The 17,325-nt window shown below is 43.8% G+C and overlaps 1 protein-coding gene and 1 long non-coding RNA gene across 14 annotated transcripts in view; one reads left to right on the plus strand and one right to left on the minus strand.

The window, feature by feature from the left end:
- The window catches only part of LOC131824083 (uncharacterized), a 181,812-nt gene that overhangs the window by 156,040 nt on the left and 8,447 nt on the right, over positions 1–17,325 (plus strand). Inside the window, exon 2 of the long non-coding RNA XR_009350742.1 lies at positions 7,670–7,754. This is a non-coding gene — a long non-coding RNA (uncharacterized LOC131824083). The remainder of the gene's footprint in view (positions 1–7,669; positions 7,755–17,325) is intronic.
- Positions 1–17,325, minus strand: part of FHIT (fragile histidine triad diadenosine triphosphatase) — a 1,430,768-nt gene that overhangs the window by 26,876 nt on the left and 1,386,567 nt on the right. The gene's annotated exons all lie outside the window — the stretch shown is intronic.

The raw sequence follows: 17,325 nt of genomic DNA on the forward strand, positions 1-17,325 counted from the left end.
GCAATTGCTACGGGCGAGGCACACGGGATTGCTATTTTTCTACTCGAGAACTAATTTTCATTTTGATACTAGCTTTAGGTCTGTTATAAATCCCTCTTGTAACAATCCAATAGGATGACAAAGAACAATATATACAGCCTGGAAAATATGGCCTCCCCACTTGTGGTGCTGCCATTGAAAAGACCCAGAAATCAAACATTAAGTGGCTTCATCACCACAGATCATACCAGATGAATCCAAATAATTTAGAGCCTGTGAGCGCTAATGCCTCCTTGGTTATTAGGCGACCGTCTGTTTTTGTCATATGCCTTACAGATGGCAACGTTGTGCCGACACTTCCAAGTTGTTTATGCGAGGTAGGGAATAAATAAAACAAAAACTAATCATATTTGCAAAGCTCTGTTGTATGTGGCTTTTAAAACTTAGAGGTTTCCCTCCGAAAACTCCCAGATGGAAGCGTGGGGCTTTCTTTGGGGCAGCCGTGTTCAGTGTTAGCTGCCCGCTGGCATCCCCTGACGAACTCAAGAAATGGCTATTGCTCAGGTGCACACAGGGGATCTGCTTTAATTTGCCTAGATACGGCCCGAGTTTGGGGACTTTTTTTTTTTTTTCCAAACTTCTCAGCTCATTCTAAGGTGCACTTAACGTTGAGAAGCCCACCCTTGGGAGAAACGTGTATGTGGACAGACAGAATCCGTGTACCTGAGAAATAATACATCTGCCTTCAAGCCCAGTGCTTTTTGTCCTGTCCACAGAGTAGAGGCTTTCCTTGGAAACCCTGCTCCAGAACTGTTTCGCTTCTTTCTCATTCTGTCAAAGAGTATCTGGGCCATGGGGCTTGTCCCAGCAACACTAGGATGCTGATCTGGTTCAGGAGACTTTGAGTAAATTTTCAGTCTCAGCAGAAATAGGGAGCCCAGGAAAGATCCTGGTGAATAAGACTTGTGCCTCAGAAAAGCCACCCAGGGGACCTGGAAATTAAACATGCTGTAGTTTGGAGTGAATTTCTGTCTCCCTGAGGCAACCCAAGAACCTGGACGGTACAAGCGTTGCAGAGCAGCAGAGATCAACTCTAATGACCTCCAATGGCTGTTCATCCAGAAGGTACTAAATGCCTTGAGGAAGCTTTAATGCCGGGGGTGGAGGGGGGGGTTCAATTCAGATGAACCCTCCAGATTAATTTAGGCTGCCCACAGGGAAAGGCAGTGACTACTTCTTCATGCATACAGTATTTATTCTGTGTCTGCAATGCTAGGGGCTGACCTTGGCATTAGAACACTGAAGCAGACCCTGTTACTGTCTTCAGGGGGCCCCCAGATAGGGAGAATAGACACCAAATGGTTAATTATCAATGAGAGGGGCATTTCCAAGTGGGAGGGCTGCTGCTGGGAAGGCACGGCCCAGTCTGAAAGGCTTTTGAGAGTCAGCTGAGTTTGAAAAAGAAACAGAGTGTTATAATAAAGAGTGACAGGGGTTCTAAGGAACATCCAGCAACTTCTCTCCAAGAAGATGAGGTTAGGCCCAGACATTGACAATGAGAGGGGCAAGCTCCTTAACCTATTTGTGCCTCAGTTTTACGCTCTGTAAAAGGGAGCAGTAAGAGTTGTGAGCAGTGATGTGCTGGGCACATAGTAATAGTCACAGCAATAACAATCAGCTATTCTTAGGCTATGTACGCTGTCCCATGACAGTGATGACTGACCAAGGCAGAGACCTTATGGCCAGGAGCAAAAGTGTTTTTCCTATCTTCATGGTTCCCCAGTGATATGTGTCTTTTTGACCTTAAATATCCTATAAAAGGATTAAGAGCTATGGTCAAAATTCAGGCCCATACCAAAGAACCTACTGACACATTTAAACCTGAGGAGGAAATTTAGGTCCTTCAGATGTAAAATGACTTAGAATAATCCCTAACTCTCAGGGTTGTCATAAGGAATGGATAAGGTATTAATGGAGGCTCCTCCATTAGTAAAGGCCATGGTCCTAGAATAAAAAGCATGTGGTGATGGTCAAATGCAGTCAAATTACCTTGGGGACAGGCCCCCAGAGTCAGCGAACAAAAATACTAAAATGAAATGAGTGTCCTGTATATCTCATCCAGTATTTGGGACATACTCTTACTAGTAAGTATTATTTGTTTATCTGAAATTCAGACTTAACTAGACTTCTTCCTGTATTTTATCTGGTAACTCGGTCCAGAAGACCCCTTTGAAAAAGACCACAGGAAGTACTTGGCTCACTTTTAGGTTGTTCCTAAACCTGCCAAGCTGTGAATCCTGGAAAAGATGCAAGCTATCTGAAGGACAAACAAACTCAAGGCGAGCATTGGGTGCTCTCTTAGGCTTATTATTGCAAGAAACGAAGAGTAAATCTCCAGCTCCCTTTAAATCTCATAGCTCTTTGGTTCTCAGGCACGCACTTTTTCACATTTTCACATCTCTGAAATCAAAGTGTGTTCCACAATCAATGGTGTGTCATCATTTAATTGGCAGTGTTTTTCTCTGTCAGTAGTACATCAAAGAACAGTGCTCCTTCCAGGTGACTGTCTGGGATTCAACACCCCACGGTGCTCTGTCTTTCCTCCTGATAATTACATCACATAAGTTAAATGGCCATGAAAATGCTTAGCACCCCAGCACATCGCTCTCCTTCTCTCCACGCAATAGGGAAATTGTTGAACAGATGACATTGTTTTCACAGGCACTTGGTTCTTTGGAGGAAAAGTGCTCACCTAAGTTACAAAGTTTGCAAAAATTTGAACCAAAAAGTCTTTATTCACATTCAACAGAGTGAAGTCTGTGATGGCTCCTGGAAGAGCATTCTATTTCTATATAGCTGTGAAAAGAGATTAAAAGAATGTATCTGCAGTCATTCCACTTTATCTGCCTGAAATGGTTTTGGGGAAGGTAGTGTTAACAGGATTTCTGACTGAAGTACTGATAGGCATCAATGGTGACATTCTGCTCCTTCCCGGGCATTGAGCATGCTATCGGGAGGTATGTGGGGTAAAGATTAATTCCCTGATGTAATGCTCAAACTGCCTTGGCTATTGACTTTTTTTATAGCTCTGTAATGGAATACAGTGGGAAGAATGATGCACCATAATTTAAATGTTTTTCAGAACTCAGAACTAACCTGTAGTAAAATGCAAAATTGTCTTCAGTGGGTAGGGTATGGGGGGAGAAACAATTTAATATCACTTCTTAAAGAAGCAAGTGGCTGCATATAAACTTGGGTGTTGTTGTAAAGTACATTAATATATTTCATTGTTATGAGTTTTGTAAAACAACATAAAGAGCAGAAAGCTTAAACTATTTCTTATGGGTTGATGGCTGTGTTCAGACAGGTGTTTATATAAAGTCTTGAAAGGGAAATAATATCAAGAAATAGGGAAGTAAATCTATAATTTTTTTTTCAGATCTGATTCTTTGCCTCTACTTTCAACTTAGCCTACAAGCATTTGTTGAGCACATGATATATCCCAGGCACTGCTGTGGGTCTTACACTAACTATAAAGATGAAGAAGCCAAAAATCTGTGCCTTCTGGGGTCTTACCACCTTACAGGGCAGACCAGATTTATACATATGTAATTTAATACAAGTCAGTCTGGTATAAGGACTGGGCCGGGCGAGAACTTCTGCCATGGTGCTCTCAGAATACCCAGGAGGGGGTCCTGGGTTGACTTTACAAAATTGGGGTTTGACCTGGGCTCAAAAGAAGGTGGTGGGATTTTAAGGACAAGGTTATTCCGGACAATGACAACAGCTTCGGCAGACACATAATGTTCAACTTTGCCGACTATGTGCATCCCTCTTTCCCAAAGAATCCTGATGTGGCCATACCTGACCATCGATCAGAGGGGTCAAGAGAACTGAACCTTAGTTGCCAGGTTGAGAAGCCTCAACATCCCATGGTTTAAAGATGGGGAAGATATCTCCATGGCCCTGAAGATGGCCTCTAGTCTAGGATTCAAAGCCACAAATAGTTTTGAATCCTTCTGAAAGTTATTCCATTTTCAATTGTCTTCCAACCCTTTTGATTAATCAAAAAGAAAGCCTCCGTGCTAGCATGTCCTTAACATGGGACCAACATGACCTCTAAGAGACACAGGGGAACCATCCAGACTCTAGCTAGAATTTAATAAGATTCTTTTGTTTAGATCACATTTATTTTGAGGGTTTTCTCCCATTTATGATGTCATCTCAAGTTTCCTTTTCAAGTAAATTTATTTAAGGTAAGGGGTCGATTTAAAAAAATAGACTAAGTAAAACTGTGTCAGAAATACAGCATTAAGCATGGCATTAACCTTGAAAGATGGTCCAGAGGTCGGAGGTTCAGCTGAGAGGAGGGAAGTCACTGAAAATGTGAGGCTAAAACGTGGACCTTCTAGAATGGGGATGTGGTTGTTTCTATTGGGCTGAACTGGAAAATGCTTCAGAATTTTTTTTTTTTAAACAGATCTTGAAAGTCAAAATAATTTAATATTCTAAGAGCTCTGAAGAACGACCCGTGCCTTAAGATCTGTAGAGACAGAGGAAGGGTGGGGAGGGTTTTGGGGAGGAAGGCTTCCCCAGAAAAGTGCTGGTTAAGCTGAGATGGGAACAATGGCTAGAAACCCCTGAAGCAAGGAGGAGGGAGAAGGGGTATTTCACACAGAGCAGAAGTGCAGAGCACTGAGGAAAAAGGAATCTTGGTTGAGTGACTAGAAATGTAAGGGACATGGTAGATCATTTGCAGCTCATAGGGATGGCTGAGAAATGTGGATTTTATTTTTGCTGCAAAGAAGACATTAAAGGGTTGGAAGGAGTTTGAGCTTCTAGCTCCTGTGGCAGCCGGACCAGAAACCATGGGAGTTGGGCAGGCATGGACGTGGTCGAGGAGGTGGTGGTGGGGACAGAGGGAGCGCAGGTGCCCCATGCACCAGTGTGGTGGTGACTTGGTGGTGACATCTGGAATTAGAGACGGGGGCTCAGTGCTTGCCTGGAGCAGGCAGACCTTTTTCTGACAGGTTCCTTCTGGGCCCTTTGTAAAGCAACATGGAAGTTGTCTCCCGTGCCCACTCTGCTCTGAACTGGCATAAAAATCCTTCCTGTCCGGCCCGGTATGCGCCTCTCCTCAGTCACACACTTCCCAAACTCCCCAAGAAGGCTTCTTGGACCATTTAGGCCAACTTGAGTTACATTTCATGATTCTGGATGTTTTCTCACTCTGTCACACACACAGCCAGCATTCTCTGAGCACACATTTCCTCCCCCAAACACCAAACACCCTTTCTCTACATGCTGGTTATTGAGCAGATGGTCACCCACTTAGGCCTTTCTTGGGGTCCTAATGAATACCCTCTTGCTTTCATTTGATGCAAAATAATAACAAGTCTGTGCTGCCAAACTTGGGCAGCCACTTGTGTTTTCTTAGAAACCTGAGGTTCTTCCAATATTTCTTTGTGCAAAAATATGTTAACTGCCTCCATTCTTACTCTATTTGCGCTGGAACCCTGGACTGATGGCCACATGGTGAGATCTCTAAGTGCAACCCAGTGACATCTGGTTTCCTCTTATTCACTGTGAAGTTTCCAAAGCCCTATTTATTGCCCTGATGGAGAGAAATCCAGGTAGTCAACAGAGCATTCATCATTTGATTAGTTGCCCACACTTTGACTTAAGCCTAACTTGCATGAGTTAAAGCAGGAGATTTTTTGGTTTTTATTTTGTTTTGTTTTTAGTGCTGCCAATGAGGCCAAAATGCTGAAATAAGCTCTTATATTAATTAATGGCACCCTACTTTCAAGGGGTATAGAGTGTTGATGTTTAAGAATTTGTAACCCCCAAAAGTATTTATTAACTAGAAAATCACAGCACTGGAAAGTAATTATGCCAAACCACTGTACTATAACAGAACCCAATTGCTTATCCAATTATACATTAAAGTATCACATTGTCAAGCCGATTGCCAAAGCAGCAAATGAGACTTTGCCAGCGTCACAATTTGGACCAGCTATTACTCAATAGACTATACTGTGAATGGTCTTCAGAGTATCCCAGGCACCCTATAAAACCTGTACAAACTAGGGTGGGCAGTCAGGTTTGGTGGAGCACATGCCTGCGATCATGAAGTGGCTGTAATTGGTTAGACATTGTAATTTGCCGTTTGCCATCAGAAGCTTGTTAGGAGCAGCTCAGCAAAGGGAGACTTCTGCTCTTGGTCTTATATGGTTGATTTCAATGAAAACAAAAGAGCAGTCTTGTCTTATCAGAGGCAAAATCGGTAAGGCTAACCTGAAACATACATTTGAGAAAGGTGACCCCAGACAGGGCCTCCTGCATCTGCCGTGCTGCCTCCTGGCCAGCTACCATTAGAACATTCTTACAACATGGCATCAGGGTGGTTGAGGAACAGGGCTAAGGAAGTGAGCCTTGAGGGGCTGCTGGGGGTGTTGATATGGGGGTCACTACACTGGAGAATCATTAGCATAGACAGAGTAAAATACAAACCCAACTTCTTATTTTTAGGACACCGCAGAACTGAAATCTTCCTGAGGGCTTACCACAGTGAGCCTCATGATCCTAAGGAATGAGCGTGATCCTGCCTCAGTCGGGCTGGGAATTTCAGCTGCCAATCCCATGATGGCAAGTGATTACCGGGACTCAGCAGAGAAATTAGTAGGCTCACCCAACAGTTCTTGGTATTTCCATTATAATAAGCCCTCACCAATAGTTAATTTGGTAGAAAACTTCCTGTCCAGTTCTCATGTGTGTGATAGAAATCACCAATGACAGTAACGTCCTGACCATCTCCTTACTAAGCCGTGAGGAGTCTGACGCCCAGTATGTTTTCAAGAAGCGTTGGTTAAGGGTGTTTTCCCTCCCAACATAGTACCTATATAAGTTCATCATTCCCATTTTCTGGATGAAACATCAGTCTCCTAGACACTTGAATCACTCAAACATCACATGGCTAATGAGGAACAGTATTTGTCTGGATCAGAAATACGATTGGTGGGCTCCTCGTGTACTCTTGGATCCATTCTGTAAATTCTTGGTGACTTTCCTATGGTTAAGAAAGGTGATAGAGCAGCCCAGAGAAGAAAACTGAAGTTGCAAGCACAGATCTACCTTCAAACCAGGATCAGGCTGGGGAGCCTCTTCTGAGGGGGGCAAATGCATCTCAGGCAAGTTTTCGGTAAATAATCACTAATCCCCGACCTCTCACCCCAGGCTCCATTGTATTGGAGCTTTACTGGCTTTTTAATGGGTAGGAAATTGGTGAAGCAACAGGGACTAGAGATTTCTACCAGTTTGATTTCCTCAGGCCTCCTGTTTCTAGAAACACGCTCACCGAGAAATGAAATGAAACTCCTTCTGAAAGGGAGTTTCATGATGAAACAAAACTTTGGAAAAGGAAACATTTATTCAAAAAGCAATTTCCTAACAACAACAACAAAAAAGCAATTTCCTTGGCCAGCCATGTTCCGCAAGCCTTCCCACCACCGTGTCTTGGATATTGGTGTTTGACAGAGAGTGTTCTCCTTTCTTCCCAGAGTGATGTCAGCTTTCGTACTCAGAATGAGGAAAGAGAAAAGGCGAGGGGCCAGTTTCTGGTTTCTTTTGAATCTCCTGAACGTTTTGCTTTATATTTGCTCCTGCTACAATATGGCTTCTTTTTCTACAGGTCCCTTGCAGAATCTTTAGAAGCCCAGCCCAGGCAAGAGAGCTCTCCTTGAGGTGACCGCCTGGAGCGTCTATACTGCAGGAAGGTAAGCAGACACACAGCCTGAAGCATACCGCCATAGACACAGCCTCAGAGTCCTGCTCAGCACGCTGCCGCAGGGAGCAACCCCTAAGCCCTCAAGATAAAACCCATCGGGAGAAACCAAAGAGGTTTATGGAGTGGGGGATGCATAATCCAGCACCCGCCACCCCAAGCATTAGAAGCTCATTTCTCTGCAGAACTCATTAAATTACTCAACAAATCATGGTAATATGTCTATGACATGGTATTACCCTGTGCGATGGTGAGCAAGCTGGACAAGGTTTAGTGCCCTCGAGAGGCTTACATTTGAGGAGAAAAAGCAGATAATTAGGAAGTAATCAAATCGGTTACTACCCTCCCAGGGAAATAACAGAAGTACATTAGACAGTGTGGGCAGGATAGACTGCTCTGTTGAAGTGACAAGGAGGCTTGAGAAGGATCAGCAAGGACTCAGACCCAGTGGAAGCACAGCAGTATGTGTGCGATCTGTGCACTGGCTCAGGACCAGTGACAGAAGCAGAAAGAGGAAATGGTTAAAGAAGGGGCTAGTCCCCTTCCCTTTAGCACTAGATGCACAAGTGCTACCTGAGGGATTGGCTCATTCCATCACATCATGCTGGCTGGGCACCTATTTTTGCTGGGCTCTGAAGAATACTAATCAAGTGAAGATGTGCAAAGTCCAGACTCCGTGAGCTGAAGGTAGAGAGGCTAGCTGGACTCGCTGGGCCCAGCTTTCCCTCTGAGATAGGACAAGGCCACATTGTGGCTTGAGTTCTGCTTATTGGGCCTCTACCTGTTATTAATACCAAGACCTCCTGATAGGGAATTTTCCATGGAAAAGCAAGCAAGCGGCAAGCTATTTGCACAAGCAGTTACCACCTTGGAGCAGCAAGGACACAGACTGACCTCGAAAGTGGCTTTCTGAATGTTCACCATATGTTTGGCAGAGCTAGAAGGGCTACGCCAATGCCATCTGGCCTGGTGCCTGGCACCGGGACCCCCATGTTGGCAGATGAAAAATGACAAACATAAAATCTATATTCCAAGGGTGCTCACCACTCCCCTGGACTGGTCATGAATTTCTTCTTTTCACAAGGTAATCATTCTGCCTCTGGTTATGAAGCCACACCCCACAAAGCTGCTACATGCCCATTGAAAGTAACGTGCCCTCTGTTATTCACAAGCCCATTCACTTCTCCTGGAGCCCTGCCAGTGCCCTTCAAAGCCTGGCGGTGTGAGTTGCACAAATAAATTAGGAGCCAACCTTTCCCGAATGCCTTTCTCTATTTCATTTAAAAACCTCCTTTAATGAAGACGTAAAGCCTTAGATGCTGCTGAAACGCTAAGCTTACCATGCGTGACAGCAGATCTTTGTCACAAAGGATTTCAAATGCCTTAAAAAAATAAATAAATAAATAACCAGAATACTTGAAAGAAACTGAGATTTCCTTGTTACAGGCTCAACTGCTCATTTTATATACCCTATAAGTGACCATAATCCAGAAATCAGTACAAAAAACAGATGTAAGCCAACTGCAAACATACACACATAACAGCTTCACCACAGCGAACACTTAAAATGCAATGCCAGGCTTGGGATTATTTCGAAGCATCAGGCTAGAAAAGAGATACCTTCACCTTTTCCAGCTTCCTGCTGTACATCTAACTTCTCATTTATTTATTACTGAGATGCTCAAGAGGTACTATAGAAAGCACCAAGCCTGGGATTTATACTGACATTTATTGATACACTATTTATATAAATTTTGTATGAAAATTCAGGCTTGACTCATGTATATATGTGTGTGTATATATGTATGTATGTACATCTATATATGGCTTGATTTTAAATGTCATTGTTAGGAGTTATAAGTTTGTGAATGAAAAACCCATAAAAATCTTTTAAGAGTCCTAATCTTTTAATTAATCTCACCTCAGTGTTGCTCAGGGGTTTAAAGGAGCCTGGTTCCTTTTTAAAGGATAAAAGATCAAAATGCCTTAAAGTAGCTTCTTAAAATTTCAGGTATCTGTTTAAAGTCCCAGAAACAAATATTTGAAAAATGCTTGTTCCTATAATCAGGGTCTGAAGCCAATATTTACAGTTCTCCAGTCCAAATATCCAAGGGGTACTCACACACTGGCTTGAGATTTTACCCTGCCCTAAGACAACAGGACCCCGACTGACGAGGGTCAGTACCAAGAAGCCTAAGTCTGATTCTCCCTTCCCCAACCTCTGCACATATATCTCAGCTTCAGCTTTATGTCTTAGCTTCGGTCACACAGCACGAGATCAAGTTCACATACAAATACCACTTTCAAATGTTGAAGAATTTGAGCTACACCTAAATCTTGTGATTCCACGGCCTGGAGACCCTCGGGATCCCCATGGCAGTGCAGGTGAGAGCACCTGCACTGTTGCAACACCCTCTTCAGAAGACGGTTTGGCTTGATCTCCTAAAGCTGACATTCACAACACCCTGCGACCTGCCAGTACTATCCCCAGGTATATACTCGAGAGAAAAGTTTCTCACATGTCTGAGAATGTTCAAAGCAGCTCTAATTAAAACAGCCAAAAACTGGAGGTGACCAGCGTTCTTCAGAAAGTAGATGAATAAACTGTGATATATTCACATAATGGAACATTAAACAGTGATCAAAAAATTGTTTGAAAGAGACAATTAGCTCCTATGGACAAATCTTAACATATAATGAAGGAAACAGTAACTTCTAAAAGATAATATGCAGCAGGATGTTTTTTTTTTTTTAAATAAAGTTAAAAAGTAACTTAAAAATACATCCTTTTTAAAAAATGCACAGAGATGCCTAAAACTATGTAAAAAGAAGTGAAGCAATGAGACCATGAGATTCAGGGTGATGGGTAACTGTGGGGGGAAGGGTGGGGTGTGGGCTCATTGTGCAGTTAGGTGTGGGGCATCAATATCGTAGCTTTTGTACTGAGTGATGGGCTTGCAGAAACCCAGTTGTTCAGTGGAACTTCATCAACGGAGGCCACGAATGAAAACAAACTTGGGCATCCTTGGGCAACATGCAGTTTATGCCATAGGATGACTGCAATTTCCCTCCCTATGGAAATCCAGCTCCCATTTGGAGAACCTCGGTTAGAATTACAGCATAGTAGCATTTGCTATGTAAGAGCACTGAAGTTATTAATTGGATTCCAGATGTCTGAAATTGATGTATCCCTTCACTGAATCCCCCTTAGGATCTATTTTGGGTGTAACACTTCACACAGGATGCTGTTCTTAATTAAAACTGCTCTGCCTTAAGAGCTTTATGTCTGCGAGATAGTCATCCAAACATTCTCCTCTCCATAAATTTCCTCTTATGTCCTATTTCCGAAGCAAAAGTAATACTCGCCTGGGTTTTAATAAACATGTCTGCAGTGGTAATATAAATTTCACAGGCTTTCTACATTTCATTATCTCTTTTAGTCCTTTTCTTCGTGCTGATTCTCAGACCAGGACTGCATTGGACAGGTGTCGCAGCCCGTTGCCCTTTCTGTTTCCCACGTTGGGGACAAGAAGTAGTAAGCTGACTGCTATTTGGGTAGGAAACACAGACAAGATGTTGAAAAAAGCCATTAATTTCTAATGCTCCTCTCCCTCTTTAATTTTTGATTTTGGCAATAACGGTCTAGTTCATTGACATTTGATTGAAGCATCGTAGCCAAGTTACCAGTCCAAGATCTATGAGTGTCCCTGTAGGGTTACTCAGACTGTATGTACCAGATGCCAAAATTAAAGAATTATAAAATACCAAATATTTGTCATTCCAGGAGCAAAACAAAAACAAAAAACAAACAAAAAGACCTGTTGATGGACTGTTTTTTTCACTTTGCAAGTAGTTATTTGGGCCTTGGGTAGAGAGAAGACTCTTCAACTTATAAAGGGAGTCAGATTCTGGACTTAATCCTCCAGCCAAATGGCAACTAAATCACAAGGAACAAATACTGTTGCAGGGAAAATGGACCCCTGGCCAAAGGAAAGATGTTCTTGGTCCAATGCCAGGGAACTTCTGCTCTAGGGAAGTGAAAACATCAAAGGAAGGGAGCCCAAGAACAGTAACGGTATAATTATATTGTTATTATTAAAGGATTTTTACTGAACATGCACTAAGTGCCAGACACCAAGTATTGGTACAGAGACAATTGCATTTAACCCTTATTGAACAGCCCTCGTGCTGTCTTCTCCTTTTTCAGGTGAGGAAGTTAAGATTAGAGATGTGACCCTGTGGCTCGCAGGTGGCTGGGTCTCCAGGGCCATTCCCTAAAGCTGCAGGCCCTCGTAGAACAGTATCTGAGTCTGCTCAACAATGGGGACTAAGGTCAAGTGTCTAAATTAAAGCACTTTTCAAGCAGAATCTCATTGGATCCACTTTGGGGTAGACAGAAGCATAATACTGCTGTCCCCATTTTAGAGAAAAGGAAAAAAAGGCCCAGGAAGATTAAGTGAATTGTGGGGGTCTTTTCTGCAGTCTTAGATGAAAGCCTTGGCCTGTTTCTCTACTAAAAAGGATCCTCAATGAAATCGAATAGAAGTGACTTGAATCTAGATTTTGAAGCAGAACATCACAGTGGAAGGATGATATATTGGGGCCTCTCTTACTTAAAAAGTATAAATTAAATTCTAGATTATGGCCCAGGGCAGTCTTCCAACCCTTGCTATCAAATGCTCTGGTCCTGAGTTAACTGGCCTTCAACAAGCTTTCTTAGTATGATAGGCCCTTAGTGACCATGTCACTCCCTCTCTCAACCTTCTGCAGCCTCTGTGCCTACCCTGTTTAAGCGAGAGTGGCTCTTTCAACAAGCTGCCTCGTTTGACCACCAGTCCTCTGCACATACTATTCTGTATAAGGAAGACATTTCTTCCCCTTCCTCCCTCAAGGCTGGCCCAGGCAGTCCTTTGATGTGTTCCGTCTGAGGACATGTAACTGTGTTGTAAATACCTTACCCACTAGATTATACCTCCTATGAGGGCAAAACCATGTCTATTGCCAATATTCAATCTTCCCGTAACCTTTAAAAGAACGTCACATGGTTCAATCGAACACCTTAGTGAAGACCTTATAAAACCAGAGCTGGGTGCACAGTAGGTGTTCACTAAATACTTCCTGCCCAGCCAACCATAACAGATACTCAGAAGGGTGACACAGGTATAGCCACCCTCAGTCCTCAGAGAAGGGTTTGATTATGTTTTCCCAAACAATTGTTCTAATACTAATGCAGGAACAGAGATACATTGTAAGAACGATACAGAACCAAAAAGATTTCTTGGTAGCCCTCATCAATCTGAAATTTAACCACATTTTCTTAATCAAACATTTTGTGCAACAGTAAACTTAGGATGAATCTGAGGAGATAGCCAAATGTTGAGGGTCCTTAGTCTTTGCACATGGATCCCCAGTGGCATTTCTTCCCTCTTTCAAAAATAGTGAGAGAAAGCCAAACAGCAAGCAGAAGGGCAAACGAAAAGTGTGTTTATTGTCTGCACAGAGAGCAGCATCCTTACCTTCTCTGTGACCCATAATGAATGACAATTTCCTCATTTCAAAGCCTGGAAAATCACCAAGGAAGAGGACCTCTGTTGTCTGACACCTAATCATCCTTTGAAGGAGAAGCTTGAGAGAAATGGAAAGAACACAGAGCAGAGACTATGGTCTGGAGTATGCTCTGGGTGGTCAGTGAGTACCTATGGCCACATCCCCTTCCTAGGCCAGCCCTGTGGTGACAGCCACCCATTTTCCAGCGGGTGAGGGGAACATCTTGAAGAAGACTGGGCATGATGCCTTTCAGTTTCTACCGTGTTCCTTCTCGTTGTGGGCATTCTTCTACGTGGCTTCCTAATTGTACACGTGCACATGCTGTGTCAAATGGAGTTTCCGTTGCCTCTGTTTGCTGCATATTACATTTTTAATCAGTATATATAATTACTTACCACAGGCTGCCAGGCCAGATTTTCTAAGCATTAGTCTAATTAACTTAAGCTTGATAATTATGTTTCAGATACCATAGCTGTACACACGGAATTTGCAGATTATGCCGCCAGCTTATTTGATTCCAATAACGTGTTTTCTCAGACAGAGTTAATTTTGATTTTTTTTTTTTTAATGGGCATCTGATAACTATTTAGGTTTCAGAGTTTTCCCTCAAATAAAATCATTGTGCTATTTAAGACAAGCTTCTCAAATAATTAATGCAGACTGGACTGAAATAGTAGGTTCCTGTGTATTTTTACACACACAAATCTATTTTTTACTAATTTAAGCTCAGGCTGAGGAAATATTAAAGTATAAAATGTTCTGATAGTCAAGTGGCAGAACCTTCCATGTTTCAACTGGTCTCTGCTTTGTCTTTTCCCTTTACATTTACTTGCCCTCTAGTTGATGAAAAATGAGAAAAAAGGAGAGGCAGAAGAAACTGAAAACCTCCAAGACTTGGAGGTGAGAAATTAGGGCATGATAAATTCCTTTATGAATAATAAGCAATGTACTGGGGGTTGTTAAGTGCCAGGCACTACGTTAAACCCTTTTTGTAGATTATTTCATCTAATCATCTGCAGACCCTATGTGGTAGGCATGTGTTACAGATCGAGTTGTGTCTTCCTTTCTCCCCAAAGATATGTTCAATTTCGAACCCCCAGTACCTCAGAATGTAACCGTGTGTCTTTATAGAGGCAATCAAGTTTCAATAAAGTCGTAAGAGTGGGCTTTCATGCAGTAACACTGGTGTTCTTATGCAGTGGGAAAGTTTGGACACAGCCATGCACACAGAAAGAATGCCATGTGAACCTGAAGGCGGAGACTGGGAAGATGGTTCTACAAGCCAGGAAATGCCAGAGATTGCCGGCAAAACCCCACAAGCCAGGACATAGTCATAAAAAAAAATTCTCCTTCAGAGTCCTCAGAAGGGACCAATCCTGCTGACACATTGATTTCAGACCTCTAACCTCCACAATTGTGAGAAAACACAGTTGCTTCACTGGGTTTAAGCCACCCACTTGGTGTTGCTTTGCTATGGCAGCACTAGCGAATGAATACGGTATGCACGGCCTTACTCCCCATCTTACTGAGGCTCAGAAAAGTTATGGAGAGTGTCCAAGGCCACACAGCTGTCACACAGCAGGGATGGAGTCCACAATGGGGCCTTTCTGGTCCCAAGCTCATGCCCTTGACCTTATCCACAACCCAGCCATGAGCTACTTGTCTAGGAGTGGGGAGAGAAGCAATGCTACAGGTCTTGGAAGTGGCTGATGTGCTGTGAGCACTTTATTGCTTCTTCATTAAGAGTAAGACTGAGGTGGCACATGTTTCCAAGACTATAGACAGTTGCTTTCATTTAGAACGAAAAATGCATGCTAGAAATCTCTACTTCCTAGCTTCTGAGGGCAACAAAACAGAATGTGTCTTTTCTTATAGTGATGGCATCAACGCAGCTTTTTCTCTTCCCACTTCGAACAGAAGAGAATAATAGACCAAAAGATCAGCTGCCACTATGTAAGGCATAGGAGGAAACAACAAATGAAATAGCCACTCTATTCAATCCACAGATCCAGAGAGGAAAGGACAGGTAGGTTTTCCCAAGATGCGGTAATGGAGGGAAAGAGCAGGAGTTGACAAGCCTGCTCCATAAAGGCCACAGCCATGGACTAAGAATAATTTTTGGGAAGAGATGCAACCTTGGTTCAAGACAGAAAGCGGAGGAATGGGAAGGAGGGAAAAAAAAAAAAAAAGAAGAAGAAGACACTTTTCTAAGAATGTCCGTGGGAATGATCCAACAAAAAGCTTGACACCAGGCAAAGGAAGGAAGCGTCACATGCACTGAGGGCCTGTTACGTGTGTGTAAGACACTAAAACCATCCAAATCCCCCCAGGAATCTGCAAACTGGAGGCTATCACCCCCATATGATCAGATACAGGGGCTCTGAGCATGGAAATGGTTGGCTCAGGTCAAACCACTCGTAATGCCTCGATGGAAGAACAATGTAAAGGAGCTGCAAGGAGAGCCACTAAGGCAGCGTCTTTAGAAGAACTGCCTTTCTCCTCCTCGATCAGCAGCGTTGAGGGATCTATCAGTATGTGTACAAGCTTACACTTAAGACACAGGCTGCTCGTTACTGAGAATTTTCACAAATGACATCCAAGCTCCTCTAGAACAGGGGTTCTTACCATTTGGGGGCATGTCAAGACCTTTGAGAATCTGATCAAAGCTATGACTCCTTTCCCTAGGGAAAAAACATGCGCATACAAACACAATCTTTACATGAACCTTCCCGGGGGTGGGGTGGGGAGGGTAATCGTGGGTCCCAGCTTAAAAACCACAGTGGTTACACTTAAATCGCCAAGGACCCCAGCAATGTCATGATGTTACAGAAACATGTACGGTGCCACGGTACACCTTGACTGGGAAAACTCCTCTCCTCCAACCCCGGCTCGTATTTCTGTAAAGCATTTGTTTCCCCCGGGGGGCTGTACTGTGCTTTGCTCACCTTTATTCACCTGGTACCTCAGTGCCCCCTGAGCCAGTTAAGTATGAAGTCAACGTTAAGTGAATTTTTAGAAGGCCTCAACTTGATGCCTGGCACTCCCTGCAAGCCACAGTACTTCCCCTCCTTGGATCTCCCTTTCATCACCTATACTATTAAATGGAAATCCTACCACTACTAGCTCTGCTTTTTCTGAAGGGCTTTGGAAGGAACATGTGCAATAATACAAGTGAAAGCAATTTCTGATAGTAACAGCGAGCGCCTGTTGCTTGCAGACCCTGTTTTGTGCACTCTACCCGTCTTCACGACTCCTCGTTACTAACCTGGGAGGGTGGCACTACCTATCTCCATTGAATGCAGAGGAAGCTGAGCCCAGAGAGGTCTGAGGACTAGCATAAGAAGGCCCAGGGCTGGGATGCAAACACAGGCCGCCGGGGCCCGCACCGGCCCTTCTTGACCACTGGGTGGCGCGTCTCTCTCCAGACTGGGCAATGCCATACAGGTGTCTGAAGCTGTCAGGACAAGGAGGCGCGATGGCCCCTCTAGTAACGTAGCAGAGCTGGGGTGGGTGGATTTCGGGAGGCTTGACAGGAAGACCACTGGAGGAGCTCATTGTTAGGACCACAACCAATTGACATCTCGAGCCACATTAACAGACCTGAGTTCCTCTGGTGGAACCAGCCTCACCTGTGAGGTGGCTCTTCTGTGAGAGAAGCACCTGCCCTTCCCTCTTAGGCTCCCCCAGCACCCTGCACGCGTTTTCAGCCCTGGGTAGAGGCGAGACAGGTATTGAGAAAGGGGGCAGCCACTTCACGTTGGGCCTGGGGGTTGCATACCATGGGGTGGAGAGCCACGGCCCCTTCTAAAATCTATCAGACTCACACGGACTGACTGTGCCAACCCCCACGAACACACCTGCAGGCCACTCAGCCTGTGACTCAGCTGCCGTGCCCACTGAGCACACGCCACACCACACAAAGTCCTTTCTTTCCTATCTCTGACAAAAGACTTCCCTCCTCTGATGTTGAGTCCGAGAGCTCCTACCTGGAAAGTTTCCAAGGAGTGCACACCCAG

Source organism: Mustela lutreola, chromosome 2, assembly GCF_030435805.1.
Source record: "Mustela lutreola isolate mMusLut2 chromosome 2, mMusLut2.pri, whole genome shotgun sequence".
Taxonomy (NCBI): Eukaryota; Metazoa; Chordata; class Mammalia; order Carnivora; family Mustelidae; genus Mustela; species Mustela lutreola.